Genomic DNA, 26,679 nt, shown 5'->3' with positions numbered 1-26,679 from the left:
TCCATTTTACTGGTCGTTGAGCTCCGTGGCTGTAGATTCTATAACTTCAAAAGTATATAAAAGTGGCTGGTTGCTGTATTTCTTACTATCCCAATACGTCATGCGTGTTTCGAATTTGCCCAGGGCGGCTGCAGCATCCAAAATGCAGTCGATGAGTTAATGGTGTGCACATGAGAATTTAAATATGTAGTTTCTACATTAACACAGCCACTTACCGGTTCTTTCACTTCTGGAAATAAGACCGACCAAGGACGCACCACGGGTCTTTGAGTTTGCAGACTTTTCAAGCCACACTCCTGAAATGCACAGAGTAGCCGCAGATTATGGGAGGGCAGTGGGTGGTGATAGCAGTGAGTCGCCCTCCGCGGAAACTCAAAACTGCAGTAACACGACGTGGAATGGGCTCTGACGTACAGGAATCGTTCCGAACAGATACTGACTAACGCATTTTGCAATTGTACGGGCAGCTGTTCTCTTGTAGTTGACGCTAGATTCTTCGAGTGCACCCGAATATCGACAGCAGCGCACAAAAGCTCAGCTGGCTTAAGATCGGATCGCCTGGGGAGCCAATCATTGACGTGAATCCACTGAAGCGGTCGCCAAGCCAAGCAACGAACGGTGTGTAACATTTGTAGCTCTGGGAGCCATAATTTCTACCACAAGCTTCGTTTTGTGGTGCACAGAGAAAGCATTACCCGATGTATGACGCATGTGTGGAGTGAGGTGCAAACAATGGGTGATACAGCGAGTACCACATCGATGAGTAACTGCTCCCACATAGTAATCGTGTAATCTAATTGGCTGTCATGCCCGGAGAAGCAGGAATTACCCTTTGGCCACCGCGTCAATTAATTTTTATCAAGGATTTACATTTCACTGATAATCGTAATAGCTATCCACTTAGCAGTAAGCTGACATCGACTCGACTGAGATTTCATTTTACCAGTCACATTACGGTAAAGATATGCAGACGAATCAGTTCGTTACCTTCGGCTCTCACCAAGAAAAGCACCGAGCGGAGTGGTGCGAGTAAGATATCGAGACTCTGTGTAGAATTCAGCGAAGAACAGAGTGCATGAAGTATACTTTGATTTGTGACCACAATTACATAAATGTATATAATTTTCGAGGATTATCAGCGTCAATTTAACTACTTTGTAGGCATTCGTTTTCATAACTTCTCTGCACAGTTTGTGGTTTCATCTGATCAAAGTGTCATCGGCGGCCCAGAAAACTTAGGATTTTCATCTAATAGCGTAGTGAGCCATGGCCAAATCACACGCAAATTTCATCTAGCCTTGCGTCAAGAACAACGGATTTTCGACCGAAGTACTATTTCTGTGCATTAGAAGACGCCAGCTGGATGGACGTTTCAGAGTTTATCCCCTCACACTTCCTGCATCTGGTACAAATGTGGACAGTTAAGTGTAATATGTGGAATTCATTAAGAGTACTTTGCAATGGACACTAACTGACATCACGGTCAGCTGCAAGCTTTGGTGCTTTGTTAGGATCGTATCGTCATAGGTGGCACGTCGCGTAGGTCCTCGGGCTACTCTGAGGCAAGTAAGGGATGCAGATGGTCTACACGAATGTCTATCCAGCGTGCATCCGCCATCCGTATCTGTAGTCAGTTAATGGGGCGTAATTACGGCCATGTGAACGCGGCACAGCAGCTTCATGGGGCATGCGCGACACTCTCGACACCACTCGGCTCCATACAACTGAAGCGGAATTCGTCGGCCATGTTATGCGCCGCCAATGTTCCATAGCCCAGTCAAGACATACGCGGGAGCATGTCTGTGTTTGAGGCGTTGACTCGGTAGCTCATTGTCTTCAATCAGGGGACTGGCCACCCTAAAGCTCAGTGAAGTTCTCATCGATATAATTTGAAAGATGTCATGCGACAGCCGGTCCGTATGGCCGTGCGGTTCTAGGCGCTTCAGTCTGGAGCCGCATGACCGCTACGGTCGCAGGTTCGAATCCTGCCTCGGGTATGGTTGTGCGTGATGTCCTTAGGTTAGGTTTAAGTAGTTCAAAGTTCTAGGGGACTGATGACCTCAGAAGTTAAGTCCCATAGTGCTCAGAGCCATTTTTTTTTTTTTTTTTTTTTTCATGCGACAACTGGGAAGATCCACTGACGACATTACGAAGAAGAAACAAATCGAAAAAATGAAAGAAAGGAAGAGAGTCGCAAAGTGCCGGATACAAAGGCAAAGTCTTGTTTCGACCACAGGTCAATACTAGGATTTTTATCCGTCACTTATCACTTCTGTCAACTCTGGCAATGTTTGTTGACGTGAGAGATGCCGAACTGCAGTGTGGTTTGGTAGCCACGTTAAACTGTAGGTCCGCTAGAGCTCGCTGGGTGAGACAGTTCAATGGTCGGAGGAAGGCAGCGGCATAAACTACGTGATCAAAAGTATCCGGACACCCCCAAAAACACACGTTTTTCATATTAGGTGCGTTGTGCTGCCACCTTCTGCCAGGTACTCAATATCAGCGACCTCAGAATTCATTAGACAACGTGAGAGAGCAGAATAGGGCGATCCGCGGAACTCACGGACTTCGAACGTGGTCAGGTGATTGGGTGTCACTTATGTCATAAGTCTGTACGCGAGATTTCCACACTCCTAAACACCACTAGGTCCACTGTTTCCGATGTGATAGGGAAGTGGAAACATGAAGGGATACGTACAGAACAAAAGCGTACAGGTCGACCTCGTCTGTTGCCTGACAGAGACTGCCGACAATTGAAGAAAGTCGTAATGTACAATAGCAGACATCTATCCAGACCATCACACACGAATACTAAACTGCATCAGGATCCACTGCAAGTACTATGACAGTTAGGCGAGAGGTGAGAAAACTTGGATTTCATGGTCGAGGGGCTACTCATAAGCCACATACAACGCCGGTAAATGCCCAACGACGCCTCGCTTGGTGTAAGGAGCGTAAACATTGGACGATTGAACAGTGGAAAAACGTTGTGTGGAGGGACGAATCACGGTACACAATGTAGCGATCCGATGGCAGGATGTGGGTATGGCGAATGCACGGTGAACGTCATCTGCTAGCGTGTGTAGTGCGAACAGTAAAATTCGGAGGCGGTGTTGCAATGGTGTGGTCGTGTTTTTCATGAAGGGGCCTAACACCTTTTGTTGTTTTCAGGGGTACTATCATAGCACAGGCCTACATTGATGTTTTAAGCACCTTCTTGCTTCTCACTGTTGAAGAGCAATTCAGGGCTGGTGATTGCACCTTTCAATACGATCGAGCACCTGTTCATAATGCACGGCCTGTGGCGGAGTGGTTACACGACAATAACATCCCTATAATTAACTGGCCTGGACAGAGTCCTGACCTGAATCCTATAGAACACCTTTGTGATGTTTTGGAACGCCTACTTCGTGCCAGGCCTCTCCTCAGTGCAGCACTCCCTGAAAAATGGGCTGTCATTCTCCAAGAAACCTTCAAGCACCTAAGTGAACGTATGCCTGCGAGAGCGGAATCTGTCATCAAGGCTAAGTGTGGGCCAACACCATATTGAATTCCAGCATTAGCAATGGAGGGCGCCACGAACTTTTAATTCGGTTTCAGTCAGGTGTCCGGATACTTTTGACCACTTAGTGTACCACCTCCAACAGTACCATGCATTCCCCAACACTTGTGGTCGTCCCTTGCGGCGATTGAAGTGTGTCGAAACACTGTCTCCGCTATGTTGAACAACTACCCTTCAGAAACACGAACTCGTTTGTGATCTCCTGTATGCTGAGACCCAAGTATCTTGCATCGATTATCATCTCTAGTACAATGTCGGTTAACTCATAACGTGCTACCATGTTCAACACATAGCTATCTGTAACAGATATCAGCACGCATGCCAAAGTATGCCCTACCAAAACGCCGGGCATAAAAACGGGATTTTTCTGGTGCTTCATACTTCTGGTTCTATTGGTGATATAAAAGTAGGGTCATGTGTTTTTGAAAGCCCCTTGGGCTGCTATGCCCGACAGAAAGCTCGTCTTACTATAACTGTCCTACAATACAGGATCAAAGTTTGAATATTACACACTTCCTTCAGCACAAAGAAGGTGAATATGCTCATGTTTTTAAAAGATTCTAACTGAAAAGTGCGGTGCCAGCTGCCTCATTATACCTTCATCAGCACCTTTAAAAATTTTCCCAATAATTTTACCATGCAAACATGTTGGTGTTTTTTATGCTGAGTGAGAAGGAGACAGTGACAGTCGGAAAGAGACGAAAAAGTAATAAATACAGGTAGATAATAGACAGTGGTTATGGTATGGAAAGAGTGAAGGAGGCAATAGCAGTGCGAAAGAAAGAGGGGGTGGGGGGGACAGCGGCAGAGGAGCGTGGTTGACAGTGACAGAACAGCGCTAGAAAAAGAGTGAAGGATATAGTACCAGTGTGAATGGAATAAAGAGATGAAGAAAGTGGAAGTGGGTGAGGGCCAGTAATAATGAGAGAAGGAATCTATGACAATGACAACGAGAGAGAGAAAAATAGTGACAGTGATAAAGAGACAGCAGCAGTGGCAATGAATGAGATAGTAGCATTAAGAGAGAGCAAGAAGGATACAGTGACTATGAGAGCAACGGTAGCAGTAGGACAGAAGGAAAGAGACTGTGGCTGTGAGGCAGAAGACAGTCACAGTTAGAGAGACAGAAAGAGATAATGACAATGGTTTGGGCTGAATGAGTGAGTGAGTGAGTGAGAATGGGCAAGTGGGTGTGTATGATTGGTCCAGTGGGTGTGAACGAGTTACAGTTAATGGAGCTTCGAGAGGTGAGCTGCACCTCAAAAAGAGCATGGATATGTTCGCATACCAAAATTTTTAGAAATTTTTAAAGATGGTGAGGAAGGTAGAATGGGGCGGCTGGTACCCACTTATCAGTCAGTCTTTTAAACAGAAGTGTGTTCGCCTTTTTTGTGTATCGATAGGAACATTTCTGCGCTGGCTGCTTCTACACTTGCGTCTTCTCTCGCATTTAACTAAACATTCGGGCTTCATACACAGCACATCTTCAAATGACTCAACCCTTCTCGACATTTTTGGCCACTCATTTAATACAATCATCAACGTCTGCTCATTCTAGGGAAGACGAAAGAGTAACAAGAACTTCCGTGAGATCGGGGAAAACATCTAGACTGTAATTATATGCTACATTGGAACCTGATTATCACTAACTGTGATGCTAACAGTTTATATCTGTTATAGGAAGCTGAATGAAGGAAGTAGGAAGGAACAAGCGAGCTAGTAGTTAAGGCATCTTTCTACTCGTCATTCATTTCTTTCTTGGATTTACCCTCTGATAAGTACTGTCATACGAAGTGTTATCCATAAGTTCCCGAAACTTGAATGTTGCCCGGAAACAGTTTGGGATACAGTGGAATATTGATAGGTTTCTCCCCTACTTCCCTCTTGGAAGAGGTGAAGTCGGCTGAATGGTTCAGTTAGTTGTTGGTGAGCGTATTTCCATTACCGTATTCCCGTGAGTTTAGGGTTTTGCGGCGGCTGACCTGAAAGGGCAGCATGTATGTATGAAATTTTGTTTTAGAGTTGGGAAAACGCCGAAGAAACGCACGAAAAGTTGAAACAATTTTTTGGACGCATGGCTTCAGATCAGACACAGACATACGACTGATACAAGCGGTTCAAAAAATTAGCGAACATCGACTGATGATGACGACGACCGTCGTGATCGGTCGTCGACTGGTATCACGCCAGCAAATGAAGGACCTCAGTCTCAACATTCAATGCCTCTACAACACCTTGAGAACGTATTCCGCAGAACCGAACTTCAGAAACAGTGTGGCGAAGTTTGTACCATGACGGTTTCAACACGATCAGAATGAACATTGCACGGAAATCTGCAGAGAATTTAAGCAACTGCTTGAAGACGACCCAAGCTTGATCTTTCGGGTTTTCTCGGCGTGATTAATTAATGATGTGCTTCGAATATACAGCCGAGTTGTTTCCATTTTACAGGACAGCGCAACGGCTGTGAGGCCTTCAAGATGGATGTTCAGCCGTCTGGTGCAAGTCTCTCAACTGGACGTCACTTCGACGACTTGCTTGGCCTCTAACCCACAATCTAGTGACACTACCGGGGAAAGGGGACCTACAGTTTACCGTGGAATCCAAACGTGTCGTTGCTGGCATATCTTCACACCGCTGAAAGGTGATGGCAAGGGTAAAGGCAGACTGAAAAATATCAAGATATTTTATCCTGCGACCTTCCTGTTTCCAAGCGTATGCTGTACCTCTAGACCAAAAACGAACAATATTTCGATGACCGACCCAGACGTCAACAGATGCTACGAAATCTGTTGTTGTCCGTAGGTGCTGCCTGGTTGAAGTCCAGACAGCGAGCACACATACTAGCACAGCTCACAGCAGCTAAAGAAGACTCTTGGGTCGTACGTCACAATGACTCGTATACCACAATGACCATGGATAAACACATAAGGCCTACACTATTCAAAATGTTTTGATTAAAAAAAGACGGTAGTTGTTCCCTACCCGCCGTACTCACCAGACACGTTGTTCCAGGAGACTTCTTCCTCTTCTTCAGTACGTAATTGAAGTCTAAGCGGCGAAGATTTGATTCAATGGAGGAAATTCAAGCGGGGCCGCAGAGATCACACAAACAAAGGAAGACTTCCAGAACGCGTTTCAAAATTGGCAGAAACGTTGGGATCGGCAAATTCACTCCCAAGCGAACTGCTTTCAAGGATAGGATGCGAGTAAGACGTACTAATTTTAATTAATTAGAACTTTTACATAGTACCATGTAGCATCTGGCTTTTAGTAGGAATAGCTACTAAGATGTAAGTCACAAAAGACAAAGATGAGGTCTTTACACGAGAACGCACGATCAGATGTGCAGTAGATGGGTGACACTTTGCTCTCGCAATGTCTGTCTGCGTGTCTGTCGGGAGGGGGTGGGAAGGGGGGGGGGGAGGCAGCCGTATTTTTCATCATGGGAGGACGGCCAGCCTTTTTACACGTGTACGCCAAAAACGTGAACGTGTGTCGGAGCAGAGCACTAACTCTCCTCGTTTCGCTCATCTCTCTCTCTCTCTCTCTCTCTCTCTCTCTCTCTCTCTCTCTCTGTCTCCCTCTTCATCTCTCTTTCTCTTCCTCTCCCTCTCATTCCCAATCATAGCCAGCCAATAGCCGGGCATTTTTTGAAGGGTTCGCTGCTGTATCAGGAAGGTGTGTGTGTGTGTGTGTGTGTGTGTGTGTGTGTGTGTGTGTGTCCGAGGGTGAGTGAAGGGGGTGTGGAGGTGAGCAGGCACCAGCGGACAGGGTGGGGAGGAAATCGATACTACGTCAGTTTGCTGGCCAAATTTGAGCGGCTAGTCGCCATGCTGGCTTCCATTCGAGCCGCCGCCGCTGCCGCCGCCTCCTCCCTCTTTCCCCTCTCCGGCCAACAGCCGCGCGCCACCCCTCCTCGCCGCCTCGCCACCCCCGTCGGCCGCCGAGGTGACGCAGGGTCAGAGAGGGCCATTTTTATTCCGCGCGTGCGTCATATATCTCTGTACACGGCCGCAGTGTTTCTTCGCCTCCTCTTTCTCTCGCATCCTCTGGCGAGACCGGGAATCACTCTGGCCTCGCACCCTTGTCGCGGAGGGTGTACGCAGGGCAGGGTGGTGCGATGGAGGACAAGGGGGAGGGGAAGGCAAAAAACTGCGAGGGCGCGAGCGCACGACAATAATCCGGCAGCGTAGCGCGGTGCGCTGACGATTATGGCGATCGCTGCGCTCCTTAACGACCGCCCGCTGCGTTGTCATTAACACCCGGACCAGCTTCCTGTGCCCTCTGTACTCTCTACTTGCTGCTCGCGCTCGATATCTTCTCGGAGGCACATCAAGTCTTGCAGCTCCTTCGCCGTATCCGCGTGCAACTAGTCAATAGACTCACGTATTAACGTTACAATAAGGAATGAAAGGATATCTGATCATTTTGTCGGTACGCGCTAACCAACAGACTGACTTGCAAAGTTCATCGGACATGGAGATGTTCCTGTGATACACTGGAGGAAACGCTTTTTATTACCAGTGTATTAGAAGCAGCAGTAGTAATAGTGGCTTTATTCAGGATTGCAATACGTCACATTATTCCCTACTCTTTTGGCTAGATAACCCAAAAACCATCTCGGTTCAATGTGCCGGCCTTACGCAACCTTACTGGCAGGGACTGTACGCCTGGTTGGTACCGCCGTACTGGTCCACTGTGACTATGTTCGACAAAAAACTGTAACGATCAGCCTCGTAATGGGAAGCAATTCCGCACAGATGGTCCTCCGTTGCTCTTGATGGTATTCTGTTATGCGGCGAGGGACTCAGCCGCCACACATCTTTGGAGTACCCCAATTGGTGAACGGGTGAGTCAGCAATACCAATAGAGACGTCCAGTTGAGCCGCAAGGTTTTCGATTGTGATCCGTAGATCACCTCGAATCTGAGTGTCAGCACGTTCTAACATTGCAGGCGCCACGGCTGTGTGCGGCCGGCCAGTGCGCGGGAGATCGGACAGGTTTGCGCGACCTTGTTGCGATGATGCCACACGCCTTGCCCAACGACTCACAGTGCTTTTGTTCACTGCCAGGTCTCCGTAGACATTCTGCAAGCGCCCATTAATATCTGCGACGCTCTGTTTTCCGCCAAAAGAAACTCTCTGTATCGAAAGCACCTCCGTTACAGACGCCAATTGAAAGACTACGTATAGAAATGCCACCTATCTGAACTTCATGACCCTATAAGGCGCGAAGCGGGAATAGTCCACGGTGTCCCACAACAAATCCCGCATTTTTTTTCAACTGATATTGGCAGAGAAAAAAAAAAGTGTTGCATTACTTATTGAACGCTCTCGTAAACCGGCGCATGCTGCGACGGAAAGATACGAAGGCCTCGGGTCGAGTCCGCCAGGCGTATTAACGACGATGGGTCGTGTGCCGGCCAAACTGGATATCGTTTTTAGACGGTTTCCCGCACCCGCCTCAGATATACGCTATACGAGCATGTGCAACGCTTTCTCATACTTGCACACAGAATTTACTCTATACGCAAATAGACCGGGTACACTGCTTCTGTCTGACTGGTGAATAAGTGACTGATGAGCGCTGCCTGGTTTCCTTAATCAGCATCAGCAGGTGTAGCATTTTTTATTAATCCATGGAATACTTTTATAGGGATACCAGAAATTTCATGGTATTAGTTTTAGAAAAAACAGGTATTCTCATACTTATAGATCTAGTTTCACTAGGGAGGTGGTCGGCCGTGGCCTTATAGTACAGTAGTGGAAATCAGTATAAAGGCATGAATATTTGTACGAAAATTTACATTGTCGGTTGGAATAGTTGTGCACATAATATGTGGAACAGTATCGAGATCCATAACGAGTACACTTACAAATGCAGTCAAACGGTATTGCGTTTGATGTCGGCAGTACAATATATAACAAGGTATCACGATTCAGGTTGTAGAGGGTGGAACTCGGTATAAATGCAGTCGGCTCTGTGCGGTGTTAGGGTGCGCGTACGTTCCTTTTCTGCAGGTAGGAAACAAGTTACCATTACCGTCAGTGCGTGTTGTGTATATAAACCACCACTGTGACAATGCCACGCGGGAAACAGTAATCGAGTATGGAAAAAGCAAAAATCGGTGTATACAAGGAAATTGGGCGCTCTAATCGTCAAATCGAGAAGAAGTTGAACCGTTCAAGTACAGTGATCATTATTTTCGTTAGATTGGGCACACGATTTGGACAAAATGGAAAATAGGGGCAATATAGAAAATTATCTGAGGCGTCGAAACTGTTACTTTTGCGAAAAGCATGTAAAGTGTCACAAACCCTCAACTTGCTGCTGATTTATAGTTGACAGGAACTGCTAGATGCTTACTAAAACATTAGTCGCTTGACAAACATCTTGCATTCAAGAAACGTCTGCAGAAAACAGATCTAATACCCAAACACAAACAGGTTAGATTGGAGTTTGGTGGAAAACATATGTCATGGGCTTGAGAATGGGATAAGCGATCTTCAGAGAAGACAAGAAGTTTAATTTACATAGGCCGGGTGGATTTCAATATTATTGGCATGATCTGAGAACAGAGTAGCAGGTAAGAATGAGAAAAGATTTAGGCGCTGAAATTGTTATGGTTTGGGCAGCTTTCTGCGCTAAAGGTAAATCACGCATTATTTGGCTGAACACTAGCATAATCTTTAACATGTGCAGTGAGATGCTAGAGAAAAATTGATTAGAATGTATGAGGACCTAGGAGACAGTCCAGTTCTTCAACACGATTACGCATCTGTGCATATTTCTTCTACAACAGAAAAAGTCATTCAAAGATAAAGATATCGATGTCTTTCCTACCCTGCACGAAGCCAGTATTTGAACCTTGTAGAAAACCTTTGGGGAATATTTGCAAGACGTGTTTATCGCAATGCAAGGCAATTTTTGGTCGAATGTGAGCTGAAAAGAGCGATACTAGAAGTATGGGTGACAGTTTCACTACAAGAACTACATAGCCTAACAAAAGCAGTAGCGAAGAGAATTCTTGAGGTAATTAGGCTGAACAGAGAGTGGACAAAATTCGATCAATGCAATAATACAAGAGGACAGTGAGTGTATTTATACCAGTTTCCGTAAAGAAATGCCGACCCCTTAGTTTGTTACTCGTATTATGTAATTTCGTCGTGATTCTTTGTCTTACATGTACCTACCAAAAAATGGTTCAAATGGCTCTGAGCACTATGTGGCTCAACTGCTGAGGTCATTAGTCCCCTAGAACTTAGAACTAGTTAAACCTAACTAACCTAAGGACATCACAAACATCCATGCCCGAGGCAGGATTCGAACCTGCGACCGTAGCGGTCTTGCGGTTCCAGACTGCAGCGCCTTTAACCGCACGGCCACTTCGGCCGGCCATGTATCTACCAATTTTATAATAAATTTTATAGAGGCATGCTTCAGACATTGTACCATTACTTTAGTAGTATCCCTGCGTTTATACTGATTTCCACTACTGCAGGTACAATTCTGGCATTTGACTGAGGTAATTTCGAGAAATACATTCGGTTACCGCTAGTGTACAATAACTTCCTCTTTTTGATGTAGTAATGGCCCTTGGTCAACACCCATACAGCCGGCCTCACAATATTTTTTGAACATTTAAATGTGTAGAAGCCTGAGACGATTAAAAACCAACGATTATCAGCTACATTCATTTGACGTAACTTGGTATTTGGGGCTGCAGTAAGTCATTTCAACTAATAAAACCGCTACAGTTGCCAGGAGTTATTAATCTCTCAATCAAAACTAGTCTCGGACCATAAAGTCACAGCTTAAGCTGAAAGACAAGTAAACATTACTTTGTGATTTGATCCTCACGAGGGCAATATGTGACTATGTTCACGAAATTAGTTGTGACTGAGTGACTAATAAATCAGTTTCTGGCAGGTGTTGCGGTTTTATTAGTTCAGATACATTCATTTAACCTGAAATGAAGTCCATGATCTAAGAAAATTAAAATACAATCATTAATATAAAAGAAGGGTTGGTAAGACTAATCAAGCTTATTAATTTACTGTATCATAATAAAGAGCGCTTTTACTATACTGACAGTATTGTGAAAAGGATAGATTGCTACTCACTATATAGTGGAGATGTTGAGTCGCAGACAGTCACAATAAAAAGACTGCTACACAATAAGCTTCCTACCAAAAGGCCTTCTTCTGAATTAGGCAACATACACAGACACGTTCACGCAAGCGCAGTTCACACACTGTCTCTCCAACCAACATCACGAGAGTGTGGCAGCTGTGTTGGCTAGCCGGCACACGGGAGATCTGACAAGTTTGTCCGACACTGCTGCGACGATGACAGACATCTCTCTCAACGACTCGTTGTGCTTTTGTTGACTGCCTTCCGCAAGCTTCTATGAGTATCTGCGATGCTCTGGTTCTCTACCAAAAGAAACTCAATGACGGCTCTCTGCTTGGAAGGCACTTCCATTACAGACGCTATTTTGAAGGATACGTATCGCGCCATCATCTATCGGAACTCCATGAAACTACTGGAACAGAAGTGGGAATATTCAACGATGTCCCACAACATATTCCGCATTTTTCAACCGAAATCTGCCGAGAAAAAAATGTGTAGCATTTCTTACCGAACGCCCCTCGGATATTTTAATGGATGCGACCAGTTTTTGTATGCCATTCATGTAATCATACCACAAGTCGAGTTCCGCCTGTTTATTCGTAATAAGTTACATCTGCTGATTTTACGGGTCAATTGCCAGGTTCGGGCCTATACAAGCCTTCCTGCATTTTGCTGCAATTTTCCAGCGTTACTACTTCTCTGTATACAGCAGAGTCATCCACGAAAAGCCTCATGGGACTTCCAACGCTATCCGCAATGTTTCTTTTTTATATATTGTAAAAATTAATGGTCCTACATCTCCCACTTGGAGTACGCCCGAAGTCACTTAAGAGTGACAAGCAGTGCTCTATCTGCTTAGAACTCATCAATCCCTTCACAAAGCTGGACCGAGATTCCCTATGTTCATAGTACCTCCTTGAAGCAACAGTCTGGAACTGTATTGAACGCCTTCCTAAAGTCAAGGAACGCGGCATGGCCACCTGTCCCACCTTCCGCGTCTTCGTTGAAGTACCGCCGAGTACAAAAGGTAACGTACAAGAACTGTGTCTTATTTTAAAACTCCTGCATATTTGCTTTCCTATATTTCCAAAATCTAATATTTTACTTAATTTTATGTAGCTATTCGAACATATTTCAGTTGCAAGACACGGAGACACGCCATATTGCGTGATTTAGCGCATATGGTTCCGCAGTTACTGAGGAGAGTAATTCCTCTCTGTTGGTAAGATTTCGACGATACGCTCTGTGCTTTGGAGTTAACTGGAAAAACACACAGTTTTACAAAAGAGTTAACCTACGAGATTACCCTGTACTACTGCTAGTAATTCCCATTTCTGATGCACTCGCAAGGGGGGATGGAGGGAAAAACGACAGCCTATAAGCATATGCTGCCGTGCGATCCCTGATTTCTCTTATCTTGTCTTCACGGTCCTTAACCTAGGTGTATGTTGGTGGCAGCAGAAGCGTTCTGCAGCCTGTCAGAGCAAATGTCGCAGAAAGCAACTTAAATGGTTCGACATCTTTTAATCCGACCTGGTGGGGATCCCAAACATTCGAGCAGTACGCTAGCAAGGGTCGTGAAAGTGTTTATAGATGAGCTACACTTCCCCAGAATTCTCCCGTGTGACTGTAATCGAATATTACACTATTGTTTTTGTAATCACCAGCATTAAATTATATTTTAAAACATATAGAGTAACCTGCCATTCATCACACAAAATGGGAATTCTGTCCTATTATTTCTGTATCCTCCTATAGTGAATTGAGGACGACACTTTCCTATACACTACAACGTCATCAACAGACAGTTGCAAATTGCAGGGCTGTGTAGTCTAGTTTCCGACCGAAAGAAATCAATCGCCACAATTTCTCGTAGCGAAATTATCATAAAACACGAATTCATTCGTGGTACAACAAATATTGGATAAATGTGGAATCGTATATGGGGGCCACAGGAAAAGCTATTGTTATTAAGTACTACTCCTAGTTCGTCCATAAAGTACCTCTTGGATCACAGACACGATTTTAACAGCTCCATTTTCACTGTATAAATTTAAATAATTATTTAATGGGCATGATTTGTGATTCGGAACACTGTTGAGGGGAAAAAAAGGACAAGGGGCAAGTGTATTGCGAAATGATTTCTCTAAAGTAATAAACAAACAAAAAAACGTTTTAGAGCAACATTTGACGCACCTTTGAATGATCCTCGAAATCATGGACAGAAAATGAGGTGCCGATTATGAATTTAAAGTTCAATGTTTAATTTAGAATGCTTGAGGATATCTGCCAGGTGAATTACGAATTACGTAGATCTTGCATTCTACTGCTGTGTAGCATCATTAAAGGGCGTGTCAAATTTTTCACTAATCTATTTTATTTCTTACTTTTAGACAAACCATTTAACAACACAATCGACGTATTCTTTCAATTTTTATTATTTCGCATCTTTAGACAGCGAAACATTTTCACAAGCTAATTTTTTATGTGAAAACAGCTAGACTTTGAAGAGATGAACTTTCTGACAGCTGTCCGAGAAACTACCACTATTTGACATTTTATTAATTACTCTGATTACTTGCAAGCAATTAAATCAGCTTTTCGAAACTAAACATCACGCTGATCAATCTGATGTCCCATTTGTCCACTTCGCACTCTCCGTTTCGCTATGAAAATTCGGACAAAAATCCATTGTATAATTTCTAAAGTTTTGTTTTCGCTCCGCTCAAATATTTGTCCAAAATCAAAACCGCATAGCATCGGCATCGAATGAGATAGTGCAGCGTTTAGACACTGTACTATCAGGCATGTCGACGACAGTTCAGTTCCCCCTCTCGCCATCCAGAAGCACGTTTCGCATTCAAATTCGGGAATAGTTCCCTTGAAAACGCATGGTCGATACTTTTCCCAAATGCCATATTGTCTCAGTCACTAAATGACCTCTTCGTTGACGGAACATTAAACCCTTATCGTTCTTTCTTGTGTCATTCTCAAAGATCCGTGTACCATAAATGACAGAAACGTTCATGTCCTGCGTTTGTTATGTTCGTGCACTTACCTACGACGACGAGAAGAACTGCTATTTTTAAGTAGGGCGTGCATCATTTCCAGCAACGAAGGTGCTTCTCTGGAATGGCTCCACTGTCTTGTTATTGTGTGCGTGCCTGTGTGTAACGCAAGGATGGAAATGAGACACTGTGAAAGTGAAAACCAGCTCGGACACGGAGACCGACGCTATGGAACAGTGTGGACAGCTTATCCATCTATGTCATCAATATTGAAGGCTCTACGCAGCCATCAACACAATTGCGAGATAGAAAGTTAGAGTTTAACCACGGAACAAAATGCTTGACTCCTTTGCACGCTTTTTTCCGCAAATATTACTTACCTATCTTAAATACTTCACGAAATGTTGTGTGAGTCCACATTACAGGAATCATTCTGAAAAGTAATTCCTCAGTTGGGAAAGGTTTTTTTTAATTCCTCATTATTCGAACACACATTACTTCGCCACTTAGATTTTTCTGGCCGTGTAAAAAAACAAAAAAAACCTGCTAGTTCCAGTTACTACAGAATTATTTTTCGGTATCGACACTCTGTACTTACATTCAAGCGTAACTCACGCTCGTACGAATAAAACATTTTAACGGAAAAGCAGATGAAAGTAGATTTACACAAAAAGCCACAAACATGTATCTACTTCGTATTTCGCTTGTATGCCACTGAAATATGTGGAAAGTCTGAAAGAGCTTTCCGCGGTCGATTCACACTTGACGGAATGGAACGTCAAGTTAGTCCACATTCGATTTCAAGTGACTGTATACTCACGGAACGGGGAGTCAACGTTAACGCTTCCGGGAAAGGAAATTTTGACTTTCACGTCGGCAGGGAGACGGCAGCGTCCTCTGCTAACACTGTCTATTCCTGGCCTCCTCACTCATGTTATAGTAGAGAATTTTGTGTCTTCTTAATTTTTATTTTATTGTCTGCATTGTTCTCGAATCTGGTAGTTATATACAGTAGCCACGTCTTACAGAAACACAAGTTTCAGTGTTATGTAATTCATACGGATTACCGTGTAACTATGAATGATCTGAAGATGAGGGACAGTGTATAAAACCGGTAATCAGGAGACAAGAAAAAACAACTAACCGGGTGAAAATAGGTATACCTTCTAAACCATCATTTGACGTCGACGTCGCTTTCCGTTTAGTGGGGATCGGTCTTCATAGGTAGGAGAGTGTGTGACGATGGAAGCTTGTTTGAACAGGAATATGCCCCATCAGTCAAAGTTCTTTCGATTCGGATGACGAGCCAATGGCTCCCGCTACCCTTTCCTTGCCCTATACAGCACCGAACACTGCAGAGTGTTGACAGGTAATATTACGCGCATCGTGATGGCGGCGGATCATTGTGGAAGCAGACCGGCTGCTGGTGCGCGCGTGGGTGATTCGGACGTTATCGTGTGCGCGTCTGCGCTGACAAGTTTGCTATGATAAGCGTCCGCCCTCCGCGACGCTTGTCAGCAACGGGTGACCGAATACAAACACGCGGCACTGTAGACAGGCCAAGCGCTGAGCCCCGGGCATAACGAAGCGCAGTGCCCAACGAACTGCCCATAAGTATGAGCGTAAGGCTATCTGCATACCTAAGTGTATTATCCGCGTGTCATTCATCCGCAGCCGTATGTTACTGTTGTTGTAATTGTTGCCGTCATTATTGCGGTCTTCAGTACGAAGCAGCTCTCCACAGCTAATCTCTCCTGAGCAAGCTTTTCATCCCTGCATAACTACTATAAGCTACACCCATTTTATCCTGCTTATGGTACTGAAGTCTTGGTCTTGCTCTACATTTCACACCCCTTTCTCTTCCTTCCATAAATAAACTGACGATTCCTTGATGCCTCATGAAGTGCCCTATCAAAAAATCCCTTCTTTTCGTCATGTCGTACCATACATCTTTTTTTCCGCCCAATTAGTTTCACTTCCTCGTTAGTTACCCGATTACCCTTCTAATTTTCTGCTTTTTTTCTGTACCCCCACATTTCAAAAGCTTCATTCCAGAAAAATACCTTCAGAAAATAGTGGTGATGTTTGGTTTGTGGGGTGCTTAACTGTGCGGTTATCAGTGCCCGTACAAATTCCCAACCTTTGCTCAGTCCAATCTCGCCACTTTCATGAATGATGATGAAATGATGAGGACAACACAAGCACCCAGTCATCTCGAGGCAGGTGAAAATCCCTGACCCCGCCGGGAATCGAACCCGGGAAGTGACCGCGACACCACGAACTGCCTTCAAATGGCATACTATGATAATAATGCAAGTTACAACAATTCTTAACCTCGAATATGACGTTTCCCGTCACTTTATTAAAACGAATCATACAATTAACGAAGCCGTTTTGAGAGCTTCTCAATCTGCCGGTTCTCAGAAATGGCCCATGTACATATGGGCTTCAACTGAAAGCCAATATGGTGCTTCGCGACTCTGTACTGAAGGGAGATAGCGCACTTGTCACGTAGGTGGTCTTCTGCCACTGGCCGCGCGGAGTGGCCGCGCGGTTTTAGGCGCCATGTCACGGACTGCGCGGCCTCTCCCGCCGGAGGTTCGAGTCCTCCGTCGGGCTTGGTTGTGTATGTTGTTTTTAGCATAAGTTAGTTTAAGTCAGTTTAAGTAGTGTGTAAGTCTACGGACCGATGACCACAGCAGTTCGGTCCCTTGGGAATTCATACACACACACCCTTCTGCCACCTTACTGGTCAATGTTCAAACTCACGTTCAGAATATCTACCATACTGGACATCGACCTTCGGGCTTGTTCCCACTGGCTGCTTAGAAAAGGAGAAGTGTGGTGACCAGCGTACCGGCCCGCCCTGAGTAATTTCGGGTTCGTTCGTCCACACCACACTGTCCGACATGCGGTGGTTTCTTATCAGTCAGTTTTCATTGTCTTGTTTCTTTTCAATAAACTCCATTTTAGGTAAACCTGAATTATTTGTTGTATTTTAGCCAAACAGATTCTATAAATTTCTGCCTGTTTTGAAGACTGTTTTCTTAGAACTTTTGAAGAGTTTTTATGTAACTTCAATTGGTGAAACATTATCTTGCTTCCCTTCTTGAAACTCGCCATATTTCGACAATAGTAACCAGTGGCACACAAAATTTATATGTTTTTGGAAAGAGAATAACATTTGTTGTAAATTTAAACTATCATACTGCATGTTCCCATCTTCGATAATTGAGAGCAAGTATCTGGACTAACACAAAACGTTTGTTATTTGATCTCACTGAAATATTTGATAAATTGTTGACCGATTAACAATAATTGTTCTTACATTTTCGCATAGTTTTAAAATGTCAAGGTCCTGTTGACCTAATTAGAAAATCTATTTTTCCTGAGGTGTGTAAATAAAAATCTTTTTACGAATGATATTTAATTCTTACTTGGCCAGATCTTTTCACTCCCAGGCAATCTTACGCCAGTAGTATGTACTAAACATTATTTCGCTTCCCAAACTTCTCCTTAGTTTCCTTCACTGCTTGCTCTGTGTACAGAGTGAATAACATCGGGGGTAGCCTACAATCCTGCCTCACTCACTTCTCAATTACTACTTATCTTTCATATCCGCCGACTACAATAATTGCAGCCTGGTTTCTGTACAAGTTGAGGATAACGCTTCGCTCCCTGTATTTTATTGGTGTCAAAGTTTTCTCCAAATCCACAAACGCTCTTGATTTAGCTTTGTCTTTCTTTAACGCGCGTTCTAATATAAGACATAGGTTCGATACTGCCTCGCGTGTTCCTATATTTCTCTGGAACTCAAACTGATCTTACCTAGCGTCGTCATCTCCCAACAGTTTTTCCCTTCTTCCGCAAATAAAATGTGTCAGTCTTTTGCATTCCTGTTAATATGCATGGATATTCAAACTTCGTAAACGATTAAACCTTTTCATTCCACCGGAGCTCTGACAGTTGATGAAAATTTCAATGGATAGAAAGTCCTACAACAGCTGTCACTTCGCAACCCGCCACACTTACATTTCACAAGTATTTTACCACCATCATCGGTCAAAGGCCATTATGCCCATCTTCAAATAGCTACACTTGTTTTAGAATAACATCAGCACGTCGTCTGCTTGAGCGCTGTGTACGAAAGAAGTTTATCTACCTCAATATGGGGATAACAGCCAAAACCGAACGTGGCAAAAAAATAAAGTTGGAAAAAAAAGTATTTGTGACTAGTGGCGGTACCACTCGACAATCTTTAATCTTTAATTGACGAGATTGAGCATGGCACAACAATATAACCTTCACATCACTTTGTTTTGCAGTTCTCGCTGACTGTACCAGTGATCTCCCTTGTCGCAAACGAATCACGGATTAATCAGGGGTAGGACAGCTGCAGGTGGGTCAGAAACGAGATGCACGTGTAATTGTAACGCAAACTGAGAGGAAGAGCATGTCTCCATCTTTAACCCTTGCAGATGTCAACGATGTATCTGTTCTCTCCACGACAATGTACAGTCAAGTCACTCCATCCCGAACGCGTAACAATAATAATTGCAATTATTTTTATTACTCTTACAGATCACATGTAATGCAAACACGCGTCAATTGTAATTCTGATACTGTCGTTTTACTTTTAAGCACACTGTAACAATTACAGCAGATATCTGGTGATATACTGGCGGATATCCTAATTCGCTCAGGCTTTCATCGGCAAAACAACATTACTCGTATTACTACGGATATCCGCATCAGCGCTGAACTCTAGCAATAACGTACCACCTCATTTACCTTGGAACCACGGTCCAGGCACGAATATAGCCTACAACACCAATACTTTAAATGACAACGTTGCTCTGAAACAATGCTGATTTCCAATAGGCGTCGTGCGACAAGTAAACAGTCCTTCATAAAATATTATAACCGGCTCTGTTATCATACAAAAGGAGGATCTGACATGTGGCTCACCGATTTTAATCAAGTTTTGCAAGGACGTACTATATTGAAAATAAAGAGACACCATTTTCGGCTTTTTGCTAGACACTCCATAATTTTTGAAAAATAATCGAGGCCACAGTTGATGATGGAAACTCGAATTTTGAATGCTATACGTCGAAAGATCGTCTAAAACCAAGCACTTTCTATTGACATAACATAGAGTTCAACGTTAGTAATGTTCGAGTTATTAACGTTTTTGTGTTTTCATGACGTAGCTAGGGAATCCGTCATTCGATGTCTAGGGGAGCGACGTCGGCAGTCGAGCGGTCAAGACGTTTAGACTGCCAAACCGCGCTGGTTCTTGGCAATTTTTTACGTTCGATACTTTTTTCGGTGTATGTGCTAATATCCTGATAATGTGAATACCCTTCTTTCCTTTTTCAAGTAAAACATCGGGAAGTGTGATTAATAATCAAGTAAGTAAATGTAATGTACTGACAGTTATTTTCATCGTGATAAATGGCGCGCTAGATAGGACTTCCGTAGATGATGATGCTCAGCCGACCTGCATCGTGAAAGTGATACCGCCAAAATGTACCTCTCTTCGTCAACCGTATGACGTTTACTTTTACCGACAGATAAAGAATTTCATCGCACTACTTCAAAATCATGCGACATCACAGCAGAGCAAATAGAGCGTATGCTATCAAAATTCATGCGTTGCTCCATAACAAGTTGCCTACGGTTGTCCTTCAAGATCTGCTTAAACACGCTTGGTATGCATGTAATTCGATATCTGAGAGATCTGTTTTCAGCAAAGTGAATCGGATATGTTTTTCACGAACAATGTACCGGAAAACTTGTCAATGCGGCGAGATTTTGTTCGTGTGTTGTGCGTGGTGCAAAAATATTTATGCTTTGACTGTTTCTATGATAGGTTTCACACCACAGATTGCTAGAATGCTCACGAATAGACGATAAGTTACGATTACGCAAAAACATACTTTAGGTGTATTTTTGTATTACGTATCACGATGAAAATAACTGTCAATACATTATATTTATACTTATTTGATTAATAATCACATCTCCAGATGTTTTACTTTAAAAAAACGGCAAAGAAAAGTAGCCCTATTCTGATTACCAGAATATTATCAAACACGCCGAAAAAATATCGAACGAAATAAAACCACGACCAAGAATCGAACACGGATCAGCGGTTCGATAGTCTAATGCCTTGACAGCGTTTTTCTATCCACGCCATCTGACCGAACATGTTGAGCTACCGCGTCTGGGAATCCTCGACCGCCGCCGCTCGCTGTATTTGTTTCTAAGCAATCTTTCGATGTGCAACATTGAAAAACCGGTTCTGCGGCATCAACTTTGACCTCGAGGTTTTTTTTAATTTTTAAGTTTATTTTTTTAAACTAGGGAATGTCTGGCAAAAAGTCGAAACACAAGTCTTAAGCCGAAACACAAGTCGTCTTATTTTCAACAAGGAACGTCTTTGCAAAATTTAATCAAAATCGGTGACCCACATGTCACACCATCCCCTTGTTAGTCAAACACTGGCTACGCACAGTAGCAACGCGTATCTTTGTAGTGCGGTGTTTTGCTACCAGGTGTCACATAATGTACAACATGTTGAACACGACCTGTAAAGCCCACATCTCGTGGTCGTGCGGTAGCGTTCTCGCTTCCCACGCCCGGGTTCCCGGGTTCGATTCCCGGCGGGGTCAGGGATTTTCTCTGCCTCGTGATGGCTGGGTGTTGTGTGATGTCCTTAGGTTAGTTAGGTTTAAGTAGTTCTAAGTTCTAGGGGACTGATGACCATAGATGTTAAGTCCCATAGTGCTCAGAGCCATTTGAATTTTGAACGACCTGTGAGCTGCCGGACGGCACGTGCTTGCTTATCTTAAGATAACTGAGCGAATAGTTTCACGTAGGCTTCATCAATTCACTTTTATAAGATATCTGCAGTATGTTCACAGGGAGTTATATAAAAATAAATATTAAGGCACTGGAAGGACTCAACTGCTGATAAGAAATAGCCTACATTTTTTAAAAAAATAAATAAAAGCTGCTATACAGATAAACAGCCACACGTCGTGCAATATTTGATTTACTGCGTGCTCATAAAACGTCCTGATGGCAACAGGTAAAACTTCTAACGTGCTCGCGTCTGATGAGTGAAACTAGTCATATGTAATATACGCGACTTGTAGTGGTTTATCTGTAGATTAATTTCTAACAGGTGCTATATACCGTGTAAGCGATGCCTGCTTTTGCTAAATAAAAACTAATTGTATAAATACTTCATTCATTGAGGAATACCCATTTACTAGCAAATAACTATATTTTACCAAATTTTTAAAGGTATGCCCAATAAACACGATTAACTGGAAGGAAGCAAGTTTATGGCTTAACGTCCCCTCGGACACAACTTGAGTCATTCTCGTCATACAATGACCCGAGTAAAACAATACATGGTGATGATATAACTGAAGGTCAACTTAGTCGAAGTGAAAGCAAATGGCAGGCTTCTGCTCTTTGATAAGGCGCTCTGAAGCTACAGTTCATCTACGAAAGACATTAAATGAATAATTTATCGACGGTAATTTCAAAAATAACAGAAGTGTCTCGAATCCGTATCAGGTCGGACTGCAGAAAGAAATACCGATCTTATAACCACATCAAGAAATGTTTTGCATCACCTCTGTTTCCAGAACTCCTGAAGATAGACGTTGACTGTGGATATCCTATCACAGACACAGTCCCTTTGACTGTTCTGAGATGTCACTAAACCCTCCAAAGACGAGCGGTTCTAGGCGCTACAGTCTGGAGCCGCGCGACCACTACGGTCGCAGGTTCGAATTCTGCCTCGGGCATGGATGTGTGTGATGTCCTTAGGTTAGTTAGGTTTAAGTAGTTCTAAGTTCTAGGGGACTGATGACCTCAGCAGTTAAGTCCCATAGTGCTCAGAGCCATTTGAACCCCCGAAAGATGTAAACAACCATACATGAACAGTGCCTATTAGACAGGGGGGGACCGACAGCCGATCAGTTCCAGTCGTTCCACCAGGAAGGAGGTACGCGACTCGTATTGTCTGCAGTTCAACCATGCCGTTCGATCGCGTCCGCATTGTTACTCTGTGCCAGGAATGGCTCTCAACAAGGGAAGTGTCCAGGTGTCTCGGAGTGAACCAAAGCAATGTTGTTCAGACATGAAGGAGATAGAAAGAGACATGAACTATCGATGACATGCCTCGCTCAAGCCGCCCAAGGGCTACTACTGCCGTGGATGGCCGCTACCTACGAATTATGGTTCGGAGGAACCCGGAGAAACCCTGCCTGCAACGCCACCCATGTTGAACAATGCTTTTCATGTAGCCACAGGACGTCATGTTACGACTGAAAATGTGTGTAATAGGGTGCATGATACGCAACTTCGCTCCCGACGTCCATGGCGAGGTCCACCTTTGCAACCACGAAACCATGCAGCGCGGTACAGATGGGTCCAACAACCTGCCGAATGGACCGCTCACGATTGGCATCACTTTCTCTTCACCGATGAGTGCCCCATATGCCTTCAACCAGACAATCGTCGGAGAAGCAACCTGGTCAGGCTGAACGCCTTAGACACACTGTCCAGCGAGTGCAGCAAGGTGGAGGTTCCCTGCTGTTTTGGGGTAGCATTATGTGGGGCCGACGTACGCCGCTGGTGGTCATGGAAGGTGTCGTATCGGCTATACGATACGCGAATGACATCCTCCGAGCGATAGTGCAACCATATAGGCAGCGTATTGGCGAGGCATTCGTCTTCATGGACGACAATTCGCGCCACCATCGTGCACGTCTTGTCAATGACTTCCTTCAGGATAACGACTTCGCTTGCCTAGGGTGGCCGGCATGTTCTCCAGACATGAACCCTATCGCACACGCCTGGGAGAGATTGAAAAGGGCTGTTTATGGAGGGATCTACGCCGAATCGCCGTTGAAGAGTGGGTCAATCTGGACCAATAGTGCCTTGATGAACTTGTGGATACTATGCCATGACGAATACAGGCATGCATCAATGCAAGAGGACGTGCTACTGCGTATTAGAGGTACCGGTGTGTACAGCAATCTGGACCACCACCTCTAATGGTCTCGCTCTATGGTGGTAAAACATGCAATGTGTGGTTTTCATGAGCAATAAAAAGGGCGGAAATGATGTTTATGCTGATCTCTATTCCAATTCTCTGCACCGGTTCCGGAACTCTCACAACCAAGGTGTTGGCAAACTTTTTTTTGGTGTGTTCAGAAAGAAGAATGAGGCCTGTTGTCACAATCTTGTTTACGTCGCAGGAGAGTAACAGAATTATGTGCATAACAAATGTTGCAAAAGCTGCCATACATTGTACGACAGGTGTTTACTGTCTGCAGAAAATGCACTTAGGAAAATTATGGGATCGGTTTTCACCGCGCAGTTTCTGAAAATTCTTCGTCCCCCATATGCAAATGCTCCAGCGTTCTCAATTGGAGAGAGATCAGGTCCGGCGACCTTACAGGCCAAGGCAGCGTTTCGCAATAACGAAGACAAGCAGTAGAAACTCTCGCCGTGTGCGGTTGGGAATTACCTTGCTGAAATAAAAGCCCACGATGGCTTGCTGTGGAGGGCACCAACACGGAGCGCAGAATATCGACGACTTACCGGTGTGCTGTAAGGGTGACGCGGATGGCATCCAAAGGGTCCTGCTATGAAAAGAAATGGCACTCCAGACCAACACTTCTAGTTGTTGGACCGTATGGCAGGCAGCAGTGAGCTTGATATCTCACCGCTGTCCAGAGCGTCTCCAGCCACGTCTTCGGCTTGGAATCTGGTTGACTGGAGTAGAATTGTCTTCAGTGCTGACGTGAGTCCCGCTTCGAACTGAGCCCCGGTGACCAGCGAAGACGTGTCTATAGACGTCCCAGACAGTGGTGGGATAGCAACTTGACTGTTACCCCTCAGTTCCCCTCGAGAACCACGAGTGATGGTCTGGGGTGCCATTATTTTTCATAGCACAACTTCTTTGGTTGTCATCCGCAACACGAGTCATCAGTCTTCTGACTGGTTTGACGTGACCCTCCACGAATTCCTCTCCTGTGCCAACCTTTTCATGTCTGAGTAGCACTTACAACATATGTCCTCAATTATTTGCTGGATGTGTTCCAATCTCTGTCTTCCCATACAGTTTTTACCCTCTACGGCTCCCTCTAGCACCACGGAAGTCATTCCGCGATGTCTTAACAGGTGTTCTAATATCCTGCCCCTTCCTCTTGTCAGTGTTTCCACATATTCCTTTGTTCAGTGGTTCTGCGGAAAACATCGACATTCTTCACTTTGCCATTCCACCAGCACAACTGTGCGTCAACGATATTCTACGCCCCGTTTTGTTACCCTTCATGGCTAGCCATCCTGTGTTTAGGCTTACATTTCAACAAGATAATACCCGCATCCAAAGGGGGACAGTTTCTACTGCTTGCCTGTGTGCTTGCAAAGCATAGCTGGCCAGCAAGGTCGCAGCATCTCTCCCCAATTGAGCACGTTAGGAGCATTATGGGCAGGGCCCGCCAAACTATGCGGAAGTTTGACGCTCTAACGGGCCAGTCGAGTAGACTTTGGCACGATATCTCTCGGGAGGACTCCCAACAACTCTGTCAATCAATACCGAGCCGAATGATGCTTGCGTAAGAGCCAGACGTTACTGACTTGCTCGATTTGTGAAGCTCTTTCTCTTGAATAAGTGATCCAGATTTTCTGAAATTGTAATAATTTGTTTCTTCATACATCTACATCGCATCTACCGATTTCCGTCACATTCGGATAATTCCTTCGTAGTGCGAAGTTTTTCTGTTTTTTTCCTATTTTCTATCTCAGAGTGTATTTCGCTCACATGGCCAGAAGGGGAGAGACAATGGAAAGAAAAGTGGTAGAAGGAAAAATTGATGACCGAAAACTGAAGAGTGGACACCATTACGATGGGTACACCTGAGAATTGCGTGACCAGAATGGCACTGCAAAAAGGAAGTCACCTTGCCTGACAGAAAGATTCGTGGAGAGGGGTCGTCAAGGGGCTTACCACGTGATGTCACTACACCAACGTGTAGGATTACGCAGAGGGACAGAAGTCATGGGACACCGATGTGCACATACACAGATGACGGTAGTACCCCGAGCACAAGGTATAAAAGGGAAGTGCACTGGCGTACCTGTCATTTGTACACAGGTGATTCATATAAAAAGGTGGTTTCCTACGTGATCATGGCCGCACGAGGGGAATTAACAGATCTGAACGCAGATCGGTAGACGTAGTGGCCGAAGGCCTTCACTGAACGATCGAAAGCAGCGGTGTTATTTTAGAATTGTCAGTGCTAACAGACAAGCAGGTCAACGGCCTTGCCGCAGTGGTAACACCGGTTCCCGTCAGATAACCGAAGTTAAGCGCTGTCGGGCTGGGCTAGCACTTGGATGGGTGACTATCCGGTCTGTCCAGTGCTGTTGGCAAGAGGGGTGCACTCAACCCTTGTGAGGCAAACTGAGGAGCTACTTGATTGAGAAGTAGCGACTCCGGTCACGAAAACTGTCAACGGCCGGGAGAGCGGTGTGCTGACCAGATGCCCCTCCATATCCGCATCCAGTGACGCCTGTGGGCTGAGGATGGCACGGCGGCCGGTCGGTATTGTTGGGCCTTCATGGCCTGTTCGGACGGAGTTAAGTTTAACTTAGTTTTTAACAGACAAGCAACACTGCATGAAATAACCGGAGAAATCAGTGTGGGGCATACGACGAACTTATCCGTTGGAACAGTAAGGCGAAATATGACGTTAATGGGATATGGCAGTAGACGACCGATGCGAGCTCCTTTGCTTACAGCCTCTCCTGGGCTCGTAACCATATTGGTTGGATCATAGATGTCTAGAAAACTGTGGCCTGCTCAGATGAGACCCGATGTCAGTTGGTAACAGCTCATGGTAGGGTTCGAGTGAGGCGTAGACCCCATGAAGCCATGGA

The 26,679-nt window shown here is 44.6% G+C and overlaps 1 protein-coding gene and 1 pseudogene across 1 annotated transcript in view; one reads left to right on the top strand and one right to left on the bottom strand.

The window, feature by feature from the left end:
• The window catches only part of LOC124621802 (protein groucho), a 696,988-nt gene that overhangs the window by 413,416 nt on the left and 256,893 nt on the right, over window positions 1–26,679 (bottom strand). The gene's annotated exons all lie outside the window — the stretch shown is intronic.
• Window positions 26,055–26,172, top strand: LOC124623269 (annotated as a pseudogene).

Source organism: Schistocerca americana, chromosome 7, assembly GCF_021461395.2.
Source record: "Schistocerca americana isolate TAMUIC-IGC-003095 chromosome 7, iqSchAmer2.1, whole genome shotgun sequence".
NCBI classification, from domain to species: domain Eukaryota; kingdom Metazoa; phylum Arthropoda; class Insecta; order Orthoptera; family Acrididae; genus Schistocerca; species Schistocerca americana.
This window is presented reverse-complemented; position numbering and strand designations above follow the sequence as displayed.